The sequence below is a fragment of the Tamandua tetradactyla genome, chromosome 10 (genome assembly GCF_023851605.1).
Source record: "Tamandua tetradactyla isolate mTamTet1 chromosome 10, mTamTet1.pri, whole genome shotgun sequence".
Classification (NCBI taxonomy): Eukaryota; Metazoa; Chordata; class Mammalia; order Pilosa; family Myrmecophagidae; genus Tamandua; species Tamandua tetradactyla.
Genome location: NC_135336.1, coordinates 30,042,234 through 30,054,314, shown reverse-complemented (window position 1 = coordinate 30,054,314; position 12,081 = coordinate 30,042,234). Strand labels below are relative to the sequence as shown.

At 38.1% G+C, this 12,081-nt stretch overlaps 1 protein-coding gene and 2 long non-coding RNA genes across 8 annotated transcripts in view; 1 reads left to right on the top strand and 2 right to left on the bottom strand.

Moving 5' to 3' along the window:
- Positions 1-12,081, bottom strand: part of LSAMP (limbic system associated membrane protein) — a 667,551-nt gene that overhangs the window by 502,640 nt on the left and 152,830 nt on the right. The gene's annotated exons all lie outside the window — the stretch shown is intronic.
- The window catches only part of LOC143648374 (uncharacterized), a 67,261-nt gene that overhangs the window by 29,554 nt on the left and 25,626 nt on the right, over positions 1-12,081 (bottom strand). The gene's annotated exons all lie outside the window — the stretch shown is intronic.
- LOC143648375 (uncharacterized) overlaps positions 4,198-12,081 on the top strand; it is a 76,661-nt gene continuing 68,777 nt past the window's right edge. Inside the window, exon 1 of the long non-coding RNA XR_013158510.1 lies at positions 4,198-4,231. This is a non-coding gene — a long non-coding RNA (uncharacterized LOC143648375). The remainder of the gene's footprint in view (positions 4,232-12,081) is intronic.

Sequence of the window (12,081 nt, the reverse complement as noted above, 5' to 3'; positions counted from 1 at the left end):
ATAAGATGAGTTACGTAGAGTTCCTTTTTCCTCATTTTTTTGGAAAAAGAACTGGTGTTAGTTCTTTCTGAAATGTTTGATGAAATTCCCCTGTGAAACCAACCGGACCTGGGTTTTTTGTTTTTTGTAGGAAGATTTTTGATAACTGATTGAATCTCTTTAGTTGTGATTGATTTGTTGAGATTTTCTATTCCTTCCTGAGTCAGGGTAGCTTGTTTGTGTGTCTTCAGGAATTTGCCTATCTCATCTAAGTTGTCTAGTTTGCTGGTGTATAATTGTTCATAGTATCCTATGATTTCTTTTTTTTTTTTTTCTTCAGGGTCTGTGGTAACACACCACTTCTCATTTCTGATATTGTTTATTTGCATCCTCTCTCTTTTTTTTTTTTTCTTTGTCAGTCTTGCTAGTGGCCCACCAATTTTATTGATTTTCTCAAAGAACCAACTTTTGTTTTTATTGATTCTATCTATTGTTCTTTTATTCATCCATTCATTTGTTTCTACTTTAATCTTTGCTATTTCTCTTCTCCTATTTGCTTTAGGGTTAGTTTGCTGTTCTTTCTCAAGTTCTTCCAGGTTTGCTGTTAAGTCCTCAATTTTTACTCTTTCTTGTTTTTTAGTATAGGCATTTAAGGGAATAAATTTCCCTTTCAGCACAGCTTTTTCCATGTCCCATATGTTCTAATATGTTGCATTCTTGTTTTCATTCACCTCCAGATAGCTACTGATTTCTCTATCAACTTCTTCTTTGACCCACTGGTTCTTTAAGAGTGTGTTATTTAATCTCCACATATTTGTGAATGTTCTCATTCTTTGGTGGTTATTGAGAGCTAGGCTTATTCCATTGTGATTTGAGAAAGTGCTTTGAATAATTTCAATATTTTTAAAATTTATAAAGACCTGTGTTGTGCCCCAGCATATGATCAATCCTTGAGAATGTTCCATGAGCACTAGAGAAGAATGTATAATCTTGTGCTTTGGGGTACAATGACCTATATATGTCTGTTAGATCTAACTCATTTATTATTTAACTTCTCTATTTCCTTGTTGATCTTCTGTCTGGTTGTTCTATCTATAGAGAAGAGTGGTGTATTGAAGTCTCCTACTGTTATTCTTGAAATGCTTAGCACTCCCTTCAGTTTTGCCAATTTCTGTCTCATGTGCTTTGGAGCTCCTTGATTGGGAGCATAAACATTTATGATTGTTATAGCTCCTTGGTGAATTGACACGTTAATTAGTATATAGTGTCCCTTCTTTGCCTATTATTATGTCTTTACATTTAAAGTCTATTTTGTCTCATATTAGTATAGATACTCCTGCTTTCTTTTGGTTACAACTGGCATGGATAATCTTTCTCCATCCTTTCACTTTCAATCTATTTGCATCCTTGTGTCTATAATGAGTCTCTTATAAGCAGCAGATAGCTGGATTATGTTTCTTGATCCATTCTGCCAATCTGTATCTTTTAATTGGTAAGTTCAGACCATTAACATTCAAAGTTATTACTGAAAAGACTTTTCTTGATTCCACCATCTTATCTTTCTTTTTATTTTATTTGCCAGATCTATATATTCTTTTCCCTCTTTCTTTTTGTATTCTTTAAATTACCCTTAGTGGTACTTTTCAATTATGTGCCCTCCTCCAGATCTCTCTCTCCAGTCTTTTTTTCTTCTTTCAGCTGGAAGAACTCCTTTTACTATTTCTTGTAGGGCCAGTCTCTTGTTGACAAATTCTTTCAGGACATCTTTGTCTGTGAAATCTTTAATCTATCCCTCAATTTTAAAGGACACTTTGGCTGCATACAGAATGATTGGCTGGAAGTCTTTTTCTTTCAGGATCTTGAACATACCACTGCCTTCTCACCTCCAGGGTGCTAGTTGAGTAGTCTGAACTCAGTCTTATTTGGTTCTCTTGTATGTAGTAGGTTGCTTTTCTCTTGCTATTTTCAGGATTTTCTGCTTCTCTTTAACAGTTGACAGACTGATCAGTATGTGCCTTGGGGAAGGCCTATTTGGATTTATTCTGTTTGGAGTTCTTTGCGATTCTTTGATTTATATACTTATGTCCTTTATAAGGGTTGGGAAATTTTCTCCCATTAACTCCTCAACTACTCTTCTTAGCCCTTTACTCCTCTCTTCTCCTTCTGGGACACCAATGATTCTTATATTGCATGCTTTGTTTTGTCTATCATTTCCCTGAGTTCCCATTCAATTTTTTCCATCTTTTTTTGCCATTTGCTGTTTTGAGTCTTCAAAGTCAATTATCCTGTCCTCTATATTACTTATTCTTTCTTCTGTCTCTTCAATTCTGGTGTTGTGTGTCTCTAGTATGTTTTTTATTCGGTAAACAGAGTTGTTAATCTCTGTGATTTCCACTATTTTTCTATTTATTCTTTCAAATTCCTCTTTACGCTCTTCTACTATCCTCTTGATCTCCTTTATGTCATTTGCTATCCCACTTATTTCATTAAGTAGAGTTGTATGAACATCTTTGATTAGTTGTTCCAATGTCTGTGTCTCCTCTGGTGTTTTAGTCTGGTCATCAGGCAGGGCTGTATTTGTCTGCATTGTGATATTCTTAGTGATTTTCCGCTTTCTTCATCACATGTAAATATCTTGAGTTGATTTCTTTTAGTAGTCTAAGGCCTTGTGTTTGTGGGATGGTTGTACAGCAGGGAGCAGGGCATAGAGTGGAGAACTCAGTACAGTGATTTGTTTCAGGGCAGGTATGGGCACATGTGGTGGATATTACACTGATGCTTGTGAATGTGGGTGCCCAGTCGCCAGGGAGGATGTAGCTGTGTGGGTGCACTGGTTTGAGGGCATGGCCCTGGTGTATGCTGGTCTAAGGCACAGGTTCCTTTGCACACATGCATAGAGCTGTAGCAGCAGGTCAGCAATATGCCTTCATAGACTGGGGGCAGATATGACTGGGCTGTGCAGGTCAGCACTTTCTCAGAGCTGGGAAGTGAGGCTGAGGGCTATGAGCATGCATGGTTCTAGGAGTGCTATAAAGTGTGGTTCCCAGAGCTGAATGACGTGATTGGGGTTCACGACACATGTGTGGGCCTGGCAATGCCATAAAGGGATGAGCTGAGTTACAGGAGGGCGGGGTGAGGCTGTGTGCCATTATGGATGGGGGGCTAGGGTCATTTAGGCATGGGGGTTAGTGCCTGCAAACTTTATGTGCTGGCAACAGACTGCAGGGAATATGGGGGTGGGGGTCGGGAGGGGAGTAGAGCTTGTGAGGTGAGCAGGAGAGGTGGGTTGGACTGCATTTGGGGTGGGGTGTGGGGCAGGTACATGCACTGGGGGCTGGTGGGGTGGGGGCACCTGGCGTGCGGAGAATGGGAGAGAGTGATGGAGTTCAGGTGTGTGGGGTGAGTCGTCAGTCACGGGGCTGCACTAGTGAGGGTAATGCACCCAAGGAATGTGGCCTGGCTTACTTCCTAGTTCTGTGCTCCAGTCCATGCACTCCCACAGGCTCCGTAGCTCCGTGCCTCCATGCCAGTCTCCAGCCTTCTGTCTCTCAGTTCCTCAGCCTCCATAACGAGGACTGCCGCCTGTGGTACAGAAGGCTCTCCCAGGTCAGCCACACTCCTGAATTGCAGCCTCAGTCGCCCTCCTGTCCCCTCTCCAACCCTTCCATGGAGCAGGGCTAATCTCAAGCCACTCTGTCGGCCATCTTCCAGGAAGTCTCAAAATATTTTTTATATGTAGGCTTGTGGTTTTATATATCATCAGAAATGTTAGAAGAGTAAGGCGAATGTGTGGAAAATATTTTCATTATTTCTGCCTTCTCAAAATGGGAAGGGTGATTAGAAGGCTCATTTTTGAACACCATCACCATAAAGGTCAGTTGTTTCATGCCTGAAATTGCTTTTCTATTGTAGTATTTCCTCATGGAGAGTAATTTCACTACATGGCTCTTTTAATACAAGTTCTATGTCCAAAATTAGTCCCTTTTTTGTTGTTTTTTTATTTGTTGTATTGGTCTTATAAAGCTATCAGTACAGTTTTGAGATTCTTTTATTTATTTTTTAAATAATTTTTTTTTCTAGGAGATACAGCCTTTAGGTCACAAAAGGACCTAGAAGGCATGCAATTTGCTAACAATGCATTTGCATGTTTCTGGTTCAACAATTTAAAATTAAATTCTATCTTCTTCTAGGCTAATATATCACAGAAGCTATGGACCATTTCTGAGAACTCAGCATGTCTTCTTCCCACCAGGTGAGGTCTTAATATATCATTCTTGACTCCAGTATAGGTTATCAACAGTTTGGTACTGAAGGAAGGAGAATGATTGCATTTAATTCCCCTATGCCTCTCTACCTGAATTTGATATTGTAGACAGTCCTCAGTAGCATCATTTGTCTCTCATGGATTCCCAATCAAAAGAACACAGAGGACCGTTTCCTAACTTCAGTATCCCCCTAAAATGATCAATTCCTTCTGAATATGTCAAAATAATTGCCCATTTCTAAAATGATCAAGTCAATCCAAAATATTTATTTATCTGATCATGCAGATCAGTGCAATTTGAAGAAAGATAAAATATGAAATAATTGTGAAAACATGATAAGTTGGGACAAGTATATATTTCACTGTAGTAAAGTATCTTTGTTAAGTAAATGATTGAATGATCTAGCTATGTTAAGGGAAAATAGAAGGAGGACACAAAGAGAGTAAGGTTGTGATCTCAAAGTTGAGACTGAATCTTTGATCTCTGAATAAGGTTGGTTTGAAGCTTGAGCTTTAGGACTGGTTTGTCCCCAAATTGGCTGTGATTGTCTGTGTAGTTTGGAGAACTACCTTCTGTTTCCTGGACTTCAGATGGACAGTTAATCTTTTGAAAATATAAATCATCTCATGTCAATCCTTTGCAACAGCTTCCCAACGCACATGGAAAAACCTCTACCTCCTTATAGGTCTATGGCTCTGCAGAGTATTATCAAGGGTAGTCTCATGAACTTTATTTCCCACCAACCTCTGTTTTATTTTTCCTACTCTAGACACATTGGCAATCCTGACTATCCTTGAACAACCCCTCCATAAGTACTATTTCTTTTTCCTGGAATGCTTTGCCCCCATGCTTTTTCATGGCTTATCCTTCTTTTCTTTCAATTCTCTGCTGTAATATAACAGCTTCTGAAAATTGTTTATGTTTGTCTCCTGGCTTATTTTTAATAGGTTAGGCATTCCAAAATATCCCCTATCTCTCTAACACTCACTCTGCTTCAATATTCATCCTAGAGTGTATATAAAAATCAGGTGACAGTATTTATTGTCTTCTCTCAAGCTAGACTGTATCATTCATGACAATAGGGAAGTTGCTCCCACACCATCACATTCTCTATATCAAGAATAAGGCCAGGTGCATGGTAGGTCTTCACTAAGTGTCAATGGAAGAAAAAAATGAATGACATCATGCTTTCTACATACTCCTTTCCCCCACATATTAGCTGTAAAACCTTAAAAAAGAAAAGGACTGTGCATTTGTGTAAACCTATCAAAAAGAATCTTGAAGATAGGGAAGCTATGTATGAGCCCCCTAGAATAATTCCAATGGAGAAAAGGGCTAGAAAGGATAAAGCTTTTGTTTGTTTGGTTGGTTTTGTTTTGTTTGGTTTGGTTTTGCATGGGCAGGCACCAGGAATCAAACCCGGGTCTTGGGCACGGCAGGCGCAAACTCTACTTGCTGAGCCACTGTGGCCCGCCCAGAATAAAAACTCTTTTAAAGTGGAAAAATAGTAGGTTTCATCTCTAGGGCTTACAAAAAGGAGGGCAAAGACTGTGGGGGAGCCTGGCTAGGTGTAAGACATGACCCAGAGGGTTTAACTGTAGAAAGCTTCCTGTGGTTCCCAGCAGTTCTAACTTAAACTTTGAAATTTCAAGAGGTGAAGAGGGGCACTTGAGGCAATGTCCTCTTCCTGTCCTAGGAAACAGGGGAGCTTTATGATGCATATGGAACATACTCTGCAGCCCTGGCAGACATCCTGCCTTAGGAATGACTTTCTTACTTAAGCCAAAGACCTTGAAATGGAGACCTCATGTGTAAATATGTGCAAATATTGAACTAAATTTATCCCATAAAATTTTTTGGAAACAACCTTGCCATGGATACAAGTTGTGGAATACATTATCCGCTGGGGTTAACAGGGTTTCCTTCTGCAGAAATAAATAAATTAAAAGGAAGCACTGAAGGGTTCACTAGTCCAAATTTGTCTTTAATAGCATTCCATTAAAAACAACGGAAAGGCGCAGCTCTCACACTAATTCTGGCTCAGAGCAACGCTGTTCTCTTTCAGGCTCATGTCCTCAGATGAGCCTTCTATGGTTTTAGTCACTTCTCTTGCTCTAACTCACCCACCCCCTCCAGATTTTTTCTCTATTTCTTTCATTTTTTTTGGCCTGTCTTTCCATCTATCTGACCTTGGTTCATTTACCTTGATTAGCAGAAGAACTGGTATCACATTTATCAATAAGGACCAGTGATTTTTAAATTTTTTAGAGCAAAAGTTACATAAATCATCTGTGCCATGCAAAAACAGGGATGTAGCATAAAAAATATATACCTAATTTAGTATCTAGCTAGTTTTCATCACTGTAAGAGCCTAATGCTAACTATCAGTGCTGGAGAATTTTCCCAGTTCTGCCTTTTCTACCTTGATACCATGGTTATTATTTCTAAAGTAAAAAATAAACAAATGAAATAACATAAAACATAACAAAATATAAACCTAGGGACTAAATGTCTATAAAAAGACACTGTCACCTCTAGCTATGAATCCCTTGTTCCCTTCTATGCATGCCTGTCTGAATATAAGATGGAAGATGGAAAATTCCTCTCATCACTTGCCTCATAATAGCCACACTTATGTAGAAAGCATCGAATGAACTTTGTAATGTTTCCTGAGATATTTAGGTGTGACTGTTAATGATTTGGCAGTGTCATTCTCTCAATCTCTCTCTCTTCTTATATGTCACATGCAGAGAGAGTCATACATTCATTTTAGCAGAGAAGATGTTTGGTGTGGCGTTGTTTGCATTGTGGAGGTGAAGCTGGAACTGTTTAGCATTTTTCTGTGATTTTCTCACCAATAGCTCTGCAACATGACCTTGTAATGGGAGAATATGCACTACCGAGCAGGAAACATTAATATACAACCCCCACAAAACCCTAGGTCACAGGGAGCTGAGGCTATAATAACCGGGATCTAGTAGTCACTGTGTACTGTGCACATCAATGAAGAGAGGTTGCCTGTGAAACATTGAATCTTTTTTTGTGTGCTCCATCATTTACTACAATTTGATGGCTCTAACATTTTCGAAAGGCTAAATGTAAAGATTTCAAATATTAAGCATTTTATAAGAAAAAGCTAGTAGAAATGTAAACTGACAAAACTGAATACAGGAAAAAGATTTTGAAACACTCCTTCCTTATCAAATAAAAGAGACAGAAACTGAAAGCAGTGGCCATTATCTAACTTTACCATTCTCGTATCTGAAAGTTCCATATCCAGTTTGATTATTTCAGGCTTCAATTACTAACCCACAATGCAGATCTCTCTGCCTATACTTATAAAGCCCTTAGTTTCTCCTCAACCACAAGTGTTAATGGACAGCCACCCTGGCAAGGAACACTGCACAAGCCTCCTACTTTACGTAATTTCAAACTAGCTGCCTTAGACTCAGGAGGTGTGATATTTCCCCTCCATTTCTAATAACTTTGACCTTGAATGAGAATAGACAATGCTGCCACCCCAGGAGAGAGGCAGAAGAAAATTAAGTAGGATACTAGGACCAAGTAAAAAAAAGTACTGAGTGTGTGTCTTATCTTTATATTAGCCGGAAGGAGGTAGAAACTGCAATCTTGGTATTTTTGGTATTGTCTAAAGTGAGGTTGGAGGAAATGGGGAGAGGAACAAGAAAAAATGCAAAGGCAATTGGGGAAGTTGGCACATGTGTATCTTTGGAATGGATGCAAATTACTACTGAGCACCAATCCCAATTCCCCACCTTCCCAATCTTTTGCTTCTTCTGTTTTCCTCATGTCCTGGATTCCTCAAAGGAAAAACAGATGGATGAAAAGAGGTATGCTTAAATGTGGGCAACATGGTACACCTGTTGGATAAATGTAGAATGGCCATTTTGCCTCTGCCCTCTCCACAAGCACGGATTAAAATGTGTGTGCATTGGTTCACATGGAATTACTTCCACAGTAATCATTCTTTATTAGGAATCTGTAGACTGGAAGTTGGCAAAATTTCTAAATCTTTAAACTTTAAGGAACAGATTGAAAGCTTCATTTCATTATGTTGTTCTCTCCTTCACAAAGTTCATTAGGTTTCCTGTAATGAGGCCCTGAAAAAAAAGTGAGTGTTTCAATTTGGCAATTTCTCCAAATATGGACAGCTGACTTTTTTCCAAGTCACTTTGACCTCTTGTGTCTTTAGCATAATGCTATTCACTTTCCTGGCATAAATTGGTGAGAAAATAATTTTGCTCCCCAAATCACCCATTGGAAAATATTTCATAAGAGAACCTCAAATGATAGCTGGGCTCTCTAACTATCTTAAAGTATTTAAGATATGTCTAAGACCGAAAAATGAGACAAGTAAACAAACAGTAGGCCAATTCATTTGAGAATAAATGAAGTGGAGTTAAGTTCAATTTTCTGTAAACATTTAAACCATTTCACACATAGTAAAAACAGATCCGTGCTTTCTCACTCTTAAATCCCATGGGTTTATTATACTGGCTTGAAACAATTTCCTCTAAAATATAGTGTGCACTTAGAGATAGAAACCGAACTCAAAGAACCCTGAGTTTCTGTTCATTTAGTTTATAAAATTCCACATGAGAAAACAATCAATATTATCTACAGTAATCAGAGAAGGCCTATCATGCAAAAGAAACTGCAGCTTATATGATAGAAGAACAAACCAAGACTACTATCCCCATGAAACATAAATAAATAGTTTTCAAAAGTAAGGGGTAGGAATCTTAATTGTCAAAAATTTGAAAACCAGTGTACCCTTTAACTCTTTTTTAGATATTCTTAATCTACCATAACAAACAAAAGGCTCTGAAAAGTCCTGCTTTCCTAAAATCAGTTTAATTTGGTTAACTCATTTTAATAGCAGTTCTTACATGTATTTAACTTAGGACAGATATTTTTTTCAAAAAGCAAAACAGCTACTAACATTTGCAGGATGTCCTGGTTTGTCAGAAATACATTTAAGAAAATGTTCAATTAGATCAAAAGCCAAATGATGCAGCAAGGGCTGCTGGAGATCCATTCACTTTTTGATGAATTGTCCCTGTCTTTCTCCTCTGTTCTGGATAGACAGACAGACAGATACCAGGCAATGAAAAGAGAACATAGAAGAGAGGGAGAGAGATTACTGTAGAGAGGGAGAGGGGGAGAGGGAGGGAGGTGCCATTTCTCAAGTTCAGATCCAGAGAAAGCTTTTATTTGACATTTTGAAGACAAAGTGAAAGTGCCTCCATGACTGCATGATAAGATCCGACATGTCAATATACCATCTGATCATTTGGTGGTACAATCTAACAGAAATCTTATCACAGTTTACAACCCAGATCTTAATTATTAGGTTTTAATTGTTAAGTTAGTGTATTAAAAATCATTGCAAAGAACAGAAACTCACCCAGGCTACCTTTAGAAAAGAGAATTTATTATAAAGCCGTGTAGCCTGAAGTTAAACTTGGACTAATTTTATGAGGCAGGTGTATGAACTGGCCACTTGCCCCATCTCTCTCTCTCTCTCTCTTTCTCTCTCTCCCCCTTCTCTCTTTTCCTCTTTCTCTCTCAGCTCTCTCTCTGAATTGAATTCTTTCTATATTCTTTTTTCATTACCTGATGGTCTATTTTTTTCCTATTTCTCAGGAAAAATGCCAGAGGCAACTACTCTGACTGATTGGCAAATCATTAATTCCCTATTGTGCAGAGCTCTTCATATCAATTGATCGCATGGACTATAGAATGATACCTTTGGGTCAGTTGACTAACTTCCTTTTTCAGGCAAAACACCTGTCCAAGCAGCCTATGGTGACTTTCATGACAAGGAATTGCTGCGGTGGCATTTTAGTTCATAACAGATACTATATGAGGGAGGTTCTTTAAATGACATGTTCCTATATACTTGCTACATTAATGCAAGAAAAATATTAAATTTCACTACCTCTGCTTTACCACTATCAAGGATAAATGGACATTAAAATCTGGAACTTATAAGTTGAAAAATTTCCTCTCATCATCCCCAAGACATATAAATGATAATCTAGCCATAAAAATACCTTCTTACTTGTCTTTATGTCTCTAAATTCTCACTGATATAATCATCTTATTTTCTACTGTGCAAATCAAATTAACAATGGTTAGAATAAGCAACTGTCTTCTTAAAAAATCTCCAGTGTCTCACTTCACACACAGGATCCAATCTGAGCTCTTTGAAATTTCACTAAAACGCTACTTACCCTGACCATGAAATGTATCCCCAACTTTATGTGTCGAGTTTTGTACTACTTGCTAAGGGCACCAGCCAGATTGTCAAGTTTTTGCCTTTTCTCAGGCCATTCTACCTGCTGGATATGCATTTCTTTGCCTCCTTACCCTTGATTAAACTGTCTACTTTTCTGCACATTCCTGCTCTAAATTGTAAGTCTGTTCTTTACTAATTAAGGATGGCATATATGGGTAAGTGAATTTGAAACAGAATTGAAAAGAAAACAATAACCAGCTTAGATTTTATGGGGGCAGAATTAGGTATTTGAAGACTCTGCCATATGGCTTGGCCATATGGACAGACTGTATCGAATTTGACCAAAAACACAAGCTTAGGAGTCATGCAATCTGCGCTCTATCCCAGATCTGCTACTAACAAACTATTCAACCTTCAGCGAGACACTTAGCCTCTTTGGGTTTCAGCATCTTCATCTGAAAAGTCAGTACTTTGACCTAAATGATATCTGCGGTGTTTACAATTCCTCACATTCCATGATGCCATGATGAATGTTCTTTTCTAATATGAGTTAGCTTCACTGATTTGCCACAACTAACATTAAGTTGGGAAATTAGTTGGGTTAGATTTAGGCAAGTATTTATAAGGATATGACCAAAGGCTCATTTGTGATAAATGCAAGCTTTGGTGGTTTCTTCCCCACTCCCAGGCAGGATATTTCTGATGCCTCACTGCAGCTTGCTGCACCCATGATAATTTAAGACAGACTCTAAGGTAATTGAAACATTGGCAGAAGTCCCCAGTTGCAAAATAGATATACATTTTTTTGCAGACTAGACTTCAGAAGTAGTATTAATCTACAGTTTTCAAGGTAAAAATAATTCTTGATTTACGCTTGAAAGTTCCTGGCCAAGCTCCCATTGTTATAGAACAATCTCCCAGGTAACAACTCTGGCCTTTTTTTCTTTTTAATCTCTTTGCTTTTTCTCCTCTACATACTTACAAGTTTCCTGCACTCTAAGGTCACCACTCAGCAATCCTTTTCAAAGCAAATTGTGTAACTGCAACTCTAGTAAAAATAAAATGGATAAATAAATACCTGGAAAGAGTAAAAGTCTGCCACCTTTAGAAACACAGCCTTCCTTGGAACACCATCCATGTAAATGGAGAAGATATTTTTAACTCCTGCCCTGCAGAGCAGTTAGATAACTTCTCTGATGCTCTCCCTTACTTCTTTTATTTTATTTCTGCAGTTTAGATGGAATGCATGTTTCATAATTAAATGCAAGTAGGAAGTAATATCATTCTGACCAGGCTCCTACTCTCATCAAGACCATTAATAGTACATCAAGTCAACTCATCTTTAATGCTGGGTCTTACACAAAAGCGGCATATAAGAATGAAAAGATGATGCCAACCATTACACTTCATGTGGGGATTATAGACAAAATTGTCTGTATATGAAGGAAATAAATTGTGAACATAGATAAAAGATATTGTGCATGTATGTGTTGCCTATTTCAGAGAGCAGATAGGAAAAAATTCTATTAGGAAACAGGAAATCAGATTTCTAACCTCAGGTCAATCATTATTTAA